This window comes from Physeter macrocephalus, chromosome 21 (genome assembly GCF_002837175.3).
Source record: "Physeter macrocephalus isolate SW-GA chromosome 21, ASM283717v5, whole genome shotgun sequence".
NCBI lineage: Eukaryota > Metazoa > Chordata > Mammalia > Artiodactyla > Physeteridae > Physeter > Physeter macrocephalus.
The window spans coordinates 60,218,869-60,228,225 of NC_041234.1; the positions used below are offsets into that span (position 1 = coordinate 60,218,869).

General features: G+C 37.1%; 1 protein-coding gene across 1 annotated transcript in view; it reads left to right on the plus strand.

The window, feature by feature from the left end:
• The first annotated feature begins 5,311 nt into the window (after positions 1-5,311).
• The window catches only part of LOC114484658 (uncharacterized), a 256,562-nt gene continuing 252,516 nt past the window's right edge, over positions 5,312-9,357 (plus strand). Inside the window, exon 1 of the mRNA XM_055081655.1 lies at positions 5,312-5,326. The gene's annotated coding sequence lies outside the window, so the exon portion shown is untranslated. The remainder of the gene's footprint in view (positions 5,327-9,357) is intronic.

A 9,357-nucleotide genomic window follows, 5' to 3' on the forward strand; every position in this document is an offset into this window, starting at 1 on the left:
TGCCAGTACCATACTGTCTTGATTATTGTAGCTTTGTAGGATTGTCTGAAGTCAGGGAGCCTGATTCCTCCAGCTCCATTTCTCATTCTCAAGATTGCTTTGTCTATTCGGGGTCTTTTGTGTTTCCATACAAATTGTGAAATTTTTTGCTCTAGTTCTGTAAAAAATGCCACTGGTAGTGTGATAGGGGTTGAACTGAATATGTAGAATACTTTGGGTAGTAGAGTCATTTACACAATGTTGATTCCTCCAATCCAAGAACATGGTATATCTCTCCATCTATTTGTATCAACTTTAATGTCTTCATCAGTGTCTTATAACTTTCTGCATACAGGTCTTTTGTCTCCTTAGATAGCTTTATTCCTATATATTTTATTCTTTTTGTTGCGATGGTAAATGGGAGTGTTTTCTTGATTTCACTCTCAGATTTTTCATCATTAGTGTAGAAGAATGCCAGAGATTATTGTGCATTAATTTTGCATCCTGATTCTTTACCAAATTCATTGATTAGCTCCAGTAGTTTTCTCGTAGCATCTTTAGGATTCTCTATGTATAGTATCATATCATCTGCAAACAGTGACAGCTTTACTTCTTCTTTTCCGATTTGGATTCCTTTTTTTCTTTTTGTTCTCTGATTTTTGTAGCTAGAACTTCCAATACTATGTTGAATAAGAGTGGTGAGAGTGGGCAACCTTTTCTTGTTCCTGATCTTCATGGAAATGGTTTCAGTTTTTCACCACTGCGGACGTTGTTGGCTGTGGGTTTTTCATATATGGCCTTTATTATGTTGAGGAAAGTTCCCTTTATGGCTACTTTCTGGAGGGTTTTTATGACAAATGGGTGTTGAATTTTGTCAAAAGCTTTCTCTGCAACTATTGAGATGATCATATGGTTTTCCTCCTTTAGTTTGTTGATATGGTGTATCATGTTGATTGATTTGCATATATAGAAGAATCCTTGCATTCCTGGAATAATCCCCACTTGATCATGGTGTATGATCCTTTTAATGTGCTGTTGGATTCTGTTTGCTAGTATTTTGTTGAGGATTTTTACATCAATGTCATCACTGATATTGCCCTGTTGTTTTCTTTCTTTGTGACGTCCTTGTCTGGTTTTGGTATCAGGGTGATAGTGGCCTTGTAGAATGAGTTTGGGAATGTTCCTCCCTCTGCTATCTTTTCAAGACTTTGAGAAGGATAGGTGTTAGCTCTTCTCTGAATGTTTCATAGAATTCACCTGTGAAGTCATCTGGTCCTGGGCTTCTGTTTGTTGGAAGAGTGTTAATCACAGTCTCAATTTCAGTGCTTGTGATTAGTCTGTTCATATTTTCTATTTCTTCCTTGTTCAGTCTCGGCAGGTTGTGCATTTCTAAGAATTTATCCATTTCATCCAGTTTGTCCATTTTTTTGGCCTTGAGTTGCTTTTAGTAATCTCTCATAATCTTTTGTATTTCCCCAGTGTCCGTTGTTACTTATCCTTTTTCATTTCTAATTCTATTGTTTTGAATATTTTCTCTTTTTTCTTCATGAGTCTGGCTAATGGTTTATTTTTTTTTATCTTCTCAAAGAACCAGCTTTTAGTTTTATTGATCTTTGCTATCATTTCCTTCAATTCTTTTGCATTTATTTCTGATCTGATCTTTATGATTTCTTTCCTTCTGCTAAATTTTGGATATTTTTGTTCTTCTTTCTGTAATTGCTTTAGGTGCAAGGTTAGGCTGTTTATTTGAATTGTTTCCTGTTTCTTAAGGTAGGATTGGATTGCTATAATCTTCCCTCCTAGAACTGCTTTTGCTGCATCCCATAGGTTTTCGATCATTGTGTCTCCATTGTCATTTGTTTCTAGGTATTTTTTGATTTCCTCTTTGATTTCTTCAGTGATCTCTTTGTTATTAAGTAGTGTATTGTTTAGACTCCATGTGTTTGTATTTTTTACAGATATTTTCCTGTAATTAATATCTAGTCTCATAGCATTGTGGTCTGAAAAGTTACTTGATATGATTTCCATTTTCTTAAATTAACCAAGGCTAGATTTTTGACCCAAGATATGATCTATCCTGCAGAATGTTCTATGAGCACTTGAGAAAAATGTGTATTCTGTTGTTTTTGGATGGAATGTCCTCTAAATATCAATTAAGTCCATCTTGTTTAATATATCATTTAAAACTTATGTTTCCTTATTTATTTTCATTTTAGATCATCTGTCCATTGGTGAAAGTGGGATGTTAAAGTCCCCTATTATGATTGTGTTTCTGTTGATTTCTCCTTTTATTGCTGTTAGCATTTGCCTTATGTATTGAGGTGCTCCTATGTTGGGTGCCTAAATATTTACAATTGTTATATCTTCTTCATGGATCGATCCCTTGATCATTATGTAGTGTCCATCTTTGTCTCTTGTAATAGTCTTTATTTTAAAGTCTATTTTTTCTGATATGAGAATTGCTACTCCAGCTTTCTTCTGATTTCCATTTGCATGCAATATCTTTTTCCATCCCCTCACTTTCAGTCTGTATGTGTCCCTAGGTCTGAAGTGGGTCTCTTGTCGACAGCATATATACAGGTCTTGTTTTTGTATACATTCAGCCAGTCTGTATCTTTTGGTGGGAGGATTTAATCCATTTACATTTAAGGTAATTATCGATATGTATGCTTTAAATATGTCCTGCCACACCCTTCTGGCTTGCAGAGTTTCTGCTGAAAGATCAGATGTTAACCTTATGGGGATTCCCCTGTGTGTTATTTGTTGTTTTTCCCTTGCTGCTTTTAATATGTTTTCTTTGTATTTAAATATTGATAGTTTGATTAATATGTGTCTTGGTTTGTTTCTCCTTGGATTTATCCTGTGTTGGACTCTCTGTGCTTCCTGGACTTGATTAACTATTTCGTTTCCCACATTAGGGAAGTTTTCAATTATAATCTCTTCAAATATTTTCTCAGTCCATTTCTTTTTCTCTTCTTCTTCTGGGACACCTATAATTCAAATGTTGGTGCATTTAATATTGTCCCAGAGGTCTCTGAGACTGACCTCAGTTATTTTCATTCTTTTTTCTTTATTCTGCTCTGCTGTAGTTATTTCCACTCTTTTATCTTCCAGATCACTTATCCGTTCTTCTGCCTCCTCAGCTTTTGCTTTTCTGTAAAGGTGTTAATTTTTCCATCAAATCTGAATGAGATCCTTGCTGGGTAGAGTAATATTGCTTGTAGGTTTTTCTCCTTCATCACTTTAAATATGTCCTGCCACACCCTTCTGGCCCTAGTTAAATGTTTCTTGCATTTGTCTATTCTATTCCCAAGATTTTGGATCATCTTTACTGTCATTATTCTGAATTCTTTTTCAGGTAGACTACCTATTTCCTCTTCATTTATTAGGTCTGGTGGGTTTTTACCTTGCTCCTTCACCTGCTGTGTGACTTTCTGTCTTTTCATTTTGCTTATCTTACTGTGTTTGGGCTCCGCTTTTCACAGGCTGTTGTTTTTGGTGTCTTTCCCCTGTGGCAAAGGTTGGTTCAGTGGGTTGAGTAGGTTTCCTGGTTGAGGGTACTAGTGCCTGTGTTATCGTTGATGAGACTGGATCTTGTCTTTCTGGTGGGTAGGTTCACGTCTGTTGGTGTGTTTTGGGTTGTCTGTAGACTTATGATTTTAGGTAGCCTCTCTGCTAATGTATGGGGCTGTGTTCCTGTCTTGTTAGTTGTTTGGCATATGGTGTCCAGCACTGTAGCTTGCTAGTCATTGAGTGCACGTGGGTCTTGGTGTTGAGATGGTGATCTCTGGGAGATTTTCACTGTTTGATATTATGTGGAGGTGGGAGGTCTCTTGTGGACCAGTGTCCTGAAGTTGGTTCTCCCACCTCAGAGGCACAGCCCTGATGCCTGGCTGGAGCACTAAGAGCCTTTAATCCACACAGTCCAGAATAAAAGTGAGAAAAAAATAGAAGGAAAGAAAGAAAGAAAGAAAGAAAAAAAAGAAAGAAAGAAAGGAAGGAAGAAAGAAAGAAAGAAGGAAAGAAAGAAAGAAGGAAAGAAAGAAGAGGATAAAATAAAGTAGGATAAAATACAATAGTTATTAAAATAAAAAAATTATTATTAAGAAAATTTTTAAAAAGTAAAAAAAAAAAAAAATGGGATGGTCAGAACCCTAGGACAAATGGTGAAAGCAAAGCTATACAGACAAAATCTCACACAGAAGCATACACATACACAGTCACAAAAAAGTGGGGGGGATAATATATCTTGCACCCAAAGTCCACCTCCTCAATTTGGGATAATTCGTTGTCTATTCAGGTATTCCACAGATTCAGGGTACATGAATTGATTGGGGAGTTTAAATCCGCTGCTTCTGAGGCTGCTGGGAGAGATTTCCCTTCTCTTCTTTGTTAGCACAGCTCCTGGGGTTCAGCGTTGTGTTTGGCCCCGCCTCTGCATGTAGTTCGCCTGAGGGTGTCTGCTCTTCGCTCAGACAGGACGGGGTTAAAGGAGCAGCTGATTCGGGGGCTCTGGCTCACTCAGGCCGGGGGGAGGGAGGGGTACGGATGTGGGGCGAGCCTGCAGCGGCAGAGGCCAGCATGACGTTGCACCAGCCTGAGGCGCACTGTGCGTTCTCCCAGGGAAGTTGTCCCTGGATCACGGGACCCTGGCAGTGGTGGGTTGCACAGGCTCCCGGGAGGACAGTGTGGATAGTGACCTGTGGTCACACACAGGCTTTTTGGTGGCTGCAGCAGTGTCCTTAACGTCTCATGCCCGTTTCCGGGGTCCGTGCTGATAGCTGTGGCTTGCACCCGTTTCTGGAGCTCTTTCAAGCAGCACACTTAATCCCCTCTCCTCGTGCACCAGGAAATAAAGAGGCAGGAAAAAGTCTCTTGTCTCTTTGGCAGCTCTGCACCCACCTCTGGAGCTCTTTAAGGGGCTCACTTAATCCCCTCTGCTCGTGCACCAGGAAACAAAGAGGGAAGAAAAAGTCTCTTGTCTCTTCGGCAGCTCCAGAATTCTCCCGGTCTCCCTCCCAGCTAGCCGTGGCACACTAACTCCTTCAGGCTGTGTTCACGCAGCCAACCCCAGTCCTCTCCCGGCATCTGACAGAAGTACGAGCCTCAGCTCCCAGTCCCCACCCATCCTGGTGGGTGAGCAGACAATCCTCATGGGCTGCTGAATGCTGGTCCGCACTGATCCTCTGTTCAGGAATCTCTCTGCTTTGCCCACTGCACACCTGTTACTGTGCTCTCCTCCGTGGCTCTGAAGCTTCCTGCTCTCCCACCCACTGTCTCCACTCGTGAAGGGGCTTCTAGTGTGCGGAAACCTTTCCTCCTTCACAGCTCCCTCCCACTGGTGCAGGTCCTGTCCCTAGTCTTTTGTCTCTGTTTATTCTTTTTAATTTTGCCCTACCCAGGTACGTGGGGAGTTTCTTGCATTTTGAGAGGTCTGAGACCTTCTGCCAGCGTTCAGTGGGTGTTCTGTAGGAGTTGTTCCACGTGTAGATGTATTTCTGATGTATTTGTGGGGAGGAAGGTGATCTCCACGTCTTACTCTTCCGCCATCTTCTCTCCACCCCCTATTGTAGTTTTGATTTGCATTTCTCTAATGATTAGTGATGTTGATGGTGAGCAAGTGTACTAGTCTTCTAGTAGCTCTGATTGTAGATGAATGATTTACTTTCTCAGGGTTCTAGAATCAGGTAATTATAGACTCATACTGGTGTTGCTCTTTGCATAGATGACTATTCACAAATTTTTATTAGAATTTTCAGTCACTTGTTCCCCAAAGCAGGAACATATCAAATATTTAAAAGCAAAGTGTGTGGTCTTAACATCTAGAGCACGTTTCCCTCACCAACACACTTACAAATGTCATGATTGACTTATTTGAGGTACTGATGTGTAGTAACATTTATCTTCCTACCCTGACAATGATTAGGCTGTTTATACATCTGCACACAGAAAGGATATAGCTGTAGTATCCTTAAGCATCCCATTAAATTTGTACTAATACATATAGAAAGTTGTAAAATTCCTTAATTTAGTAAGTACTCCTCAGGGTTTGTGGGTTAATTTCACAAGGGTGAAGAAATTATAAAACCCTCAGTATATAATTTAGTTGTAACCACATAGATAGTTCAAGAAAATTGCTCTATTTGGGGGATTTAAGCATTGTATAAAATGATTGTAAAAGCCAAGCTTTTTATAATGTAAATTATTATATATTGACTCTTATATAGTGATACAAGTGATGGATGATATATGTAGAGCTGAACTAAGCCAACTGAATTAACTCTTTTTCTGTTTGTTTTATTTCATTTTTAAATTTTATTGGAGTATAGTTTATTTCAATGTTGTGGTAGTTTCAGATGTACAGAAAAATGAATCTGTTATGTATATATATTATATATATTTTATATATTATATATATAAATATATATTATTTATATATATATAATATATATTATATATATTATATATATATATCTCCACTCTTTTATATACTTTTCCCATATATATATAATATATATTATATATATTATATATATATATCTCCACTCTTTTATATACTTTTCCCATATAGGCCATTACAGACTATTGAGTAGAGTTCCCTGTGCTATATAGTAGGTCCTCTTAGTTATTTAGTCTATACATACTAGTATGTATATGTCCATCCCAATCTTCCAATTTATCCCTCCAATCACCTTACCCCCAGTAACCATAAGTTTGTTTTTGCATCTGTAACTCTATTTCTGTGTTTTAGATAAGTTCATTTGTACCCTTTTCTTAGATTCCACATAAAAGAGATATCATATGATATTTGTCTTTCTCTGACTTACTTCACTCAGTATGACAATCTCGAGTTCCATCCATGTTGCTGCAAATGGAATTATTTCATTCTCTTTTATGGTTGTGTAATATTCCATTTTGTTTATATATATACCACATCTTCTTTATTCATTCATCTGTCGATGGGCATTTAGGTTGCTTCCATGTCCTGGCTATTGTAAATAGTGCTGCAATGAACATTGAGGTGCATGTGTTTATAAAATTACGCTCTCATAGTTTTCTGGTAGCATCATTAGGATTCTATATGTTTAGTATCATGACATCTGCAAACAGTGACAGTTTTACTTCTTCTTTTCCAATTTGTATTCTTTTACTTCTTTTTCTTCTCTGATTGCTGTGGCTAAAACTTCCAAAACTATGTTGAATAATAGTGGTGAAAGTGGGCAACCTTGTCTTGTTCCTGATCTTAGTGGAAATGGTTTCAGTTTTTCAACATTGAGGGTGATGTTGGCTGTGGGTTTGTCATATATGGCCTTTATTATGTTGAGGAAAGTTCCCTCTATGCCTACTTTCTGCAGGATTTTTATCATATATGGGTGTTGAATTTTGTTGAAAGCTTTCTCTGCATCAATTGAGATGATCATATGGTTTTTCTCCTTCAATTTCTTAATATGGTTTATCACACTGATTGATTTGCATATATTGAAGAATCCTTGCAATCCTGGAATAAACCCCACTTGATCATGGTGTATGATCCTTTTAATGTGTTGTTGGATTCTGTTTGCTAGTATTTTGTTGAGGATTTTTTTCATCTATGTTCATCAGTGATATTGGCCTGTAGTTTTCTTCCTTTGTGGCATCATTGTCTAGTTTTGGTATCAGGGTGATGGTGGCCTCATAGAATGAGTTTGGGAGTGTTCCTCCCTCTGCCATATTTTGGAAGAATTTGAGAAGGATAGGTGTTAGCTCTTCTCTAAATGTTTGATAGAATTCACCTGTGAATCCATCTGGTGCTGGGCTTTTGTTGGTTGGAAGATTTTTAATCACAGTTTCTATTTCCGTGCTTGTGATTGGTCTGTTCATATTTTCTATTTCTTCCTGGTTCAGTCTAGGCAGGTTGTGTATTTCTAAAAATTTGTCCATTTCTTCCAAGTTGTCTATTTTATTTACATAAAGTTGCTTGTAGTATTCTCTCATAATCTTTTGTATTTCTGCAGTGTCAGTTGTTACTTCTCCTTTTTCATTTCTAATTCTATTGTTTTGAGTCTTATCGTTTTTTTTTTCTTGATTAATCTGGCTGATGGTTTCTCAATTTTGTTTATCTTCTCATAGAACCAGCTTTTAGTTTTATCGACCTTTGGTATCATTTCCTTCTTTTCTTTTTCATTTATTTCTGATCTGATCTTTATGAATTCTATCCTTCTGCTAACTTTGGGTTTTATTTTTGTTCTTCTTTCTCTAATTGCTTTAGGTGCAAGGTTAGGTTGTTTGTTTTAGATGTTTCCTGTTTCTTAAGGTAGGATTGTATTGCTATAAACTTCCCTCTTAGAACTGCTTTTGCTGCATCCCATAGGTTTGGGGTCGTTGTGTCTCTATTGTCATTTGTTTCCAGGTATTTTTTGATTTTCTCTTTGATTCTCTCATAATCTTTTGTATTTCTGCAGTGTCAGTTGTTACTTCTCCTTTTTCATTTCTAATTCTATTGTTTTGAGTCTTATCGTTTTTTTTTTTCTTGATTAATCTGGCTGATGGTTTCTCAATTTTGTTTATCTTCTCATAGAACCAGCTTTTAGTTTTATCGACCTTTGGTATCATTTCCTTCTTTTCTTTTTCATTTATTTCTGATCTGATCTTTATGAATTCTATCCTTCTGCTAACTTTGGGTTTTATTTTTGTTCTTCTTTCTCTAATTGCTTTAGGTGCAAGGTTAGGTTGTTTGTTTTAGATGTTTCCTGTTTCTTAAGGTAGGATTGTATTGCTATAAACTTCCCTCTTAGAACTGCTTTTGCTGCATCCCATAGGTTTGGGGTCGTTGTGTCTCTATTGTCATTTGTTTCCAGGTATTTTTTGATTTTCTCTTTGATTTCTTCAGTGCTCAGTTGGTTATTAAGTAGTGTGTTGTTTAGCCTCCATGTGTTTGTATTTTTTATGGATATTTTCCTCTAATTGATATCTAATCTCATTACATTGTGTTCGGAAAAGATACTTGATATGATTTTAATTTTCTTAAATTAACCAAGGCTTGATTTGTGACACAAGATCTTATCTATCCTGGAAAATATTTCATGAGCACCTGAGAAGAATGTGTATTCTGTTGTTTTTGGATGGAATGTCCTATAAATATCACTTAGGTCCATCTTGTTTAATGTGTCATTTAAAGCTTGTGTTTCCTTATTTATTTTCATTTTGGATGATCTGTCCATTGGTGAAAGTGAGGTAATAATGTCCCCTAATATGACTGTGTTACTGTGGATTTCCCCTTTTATGGCTGTTAGTATTTGCCTTATGTATTGAGGTGCTCCTATGTTGGGTGCATAAATATTTACAATTGTTGTATCTTCTTCTTGGATTGATTCCTTGATCGTTATGTAGTGTCCTTCT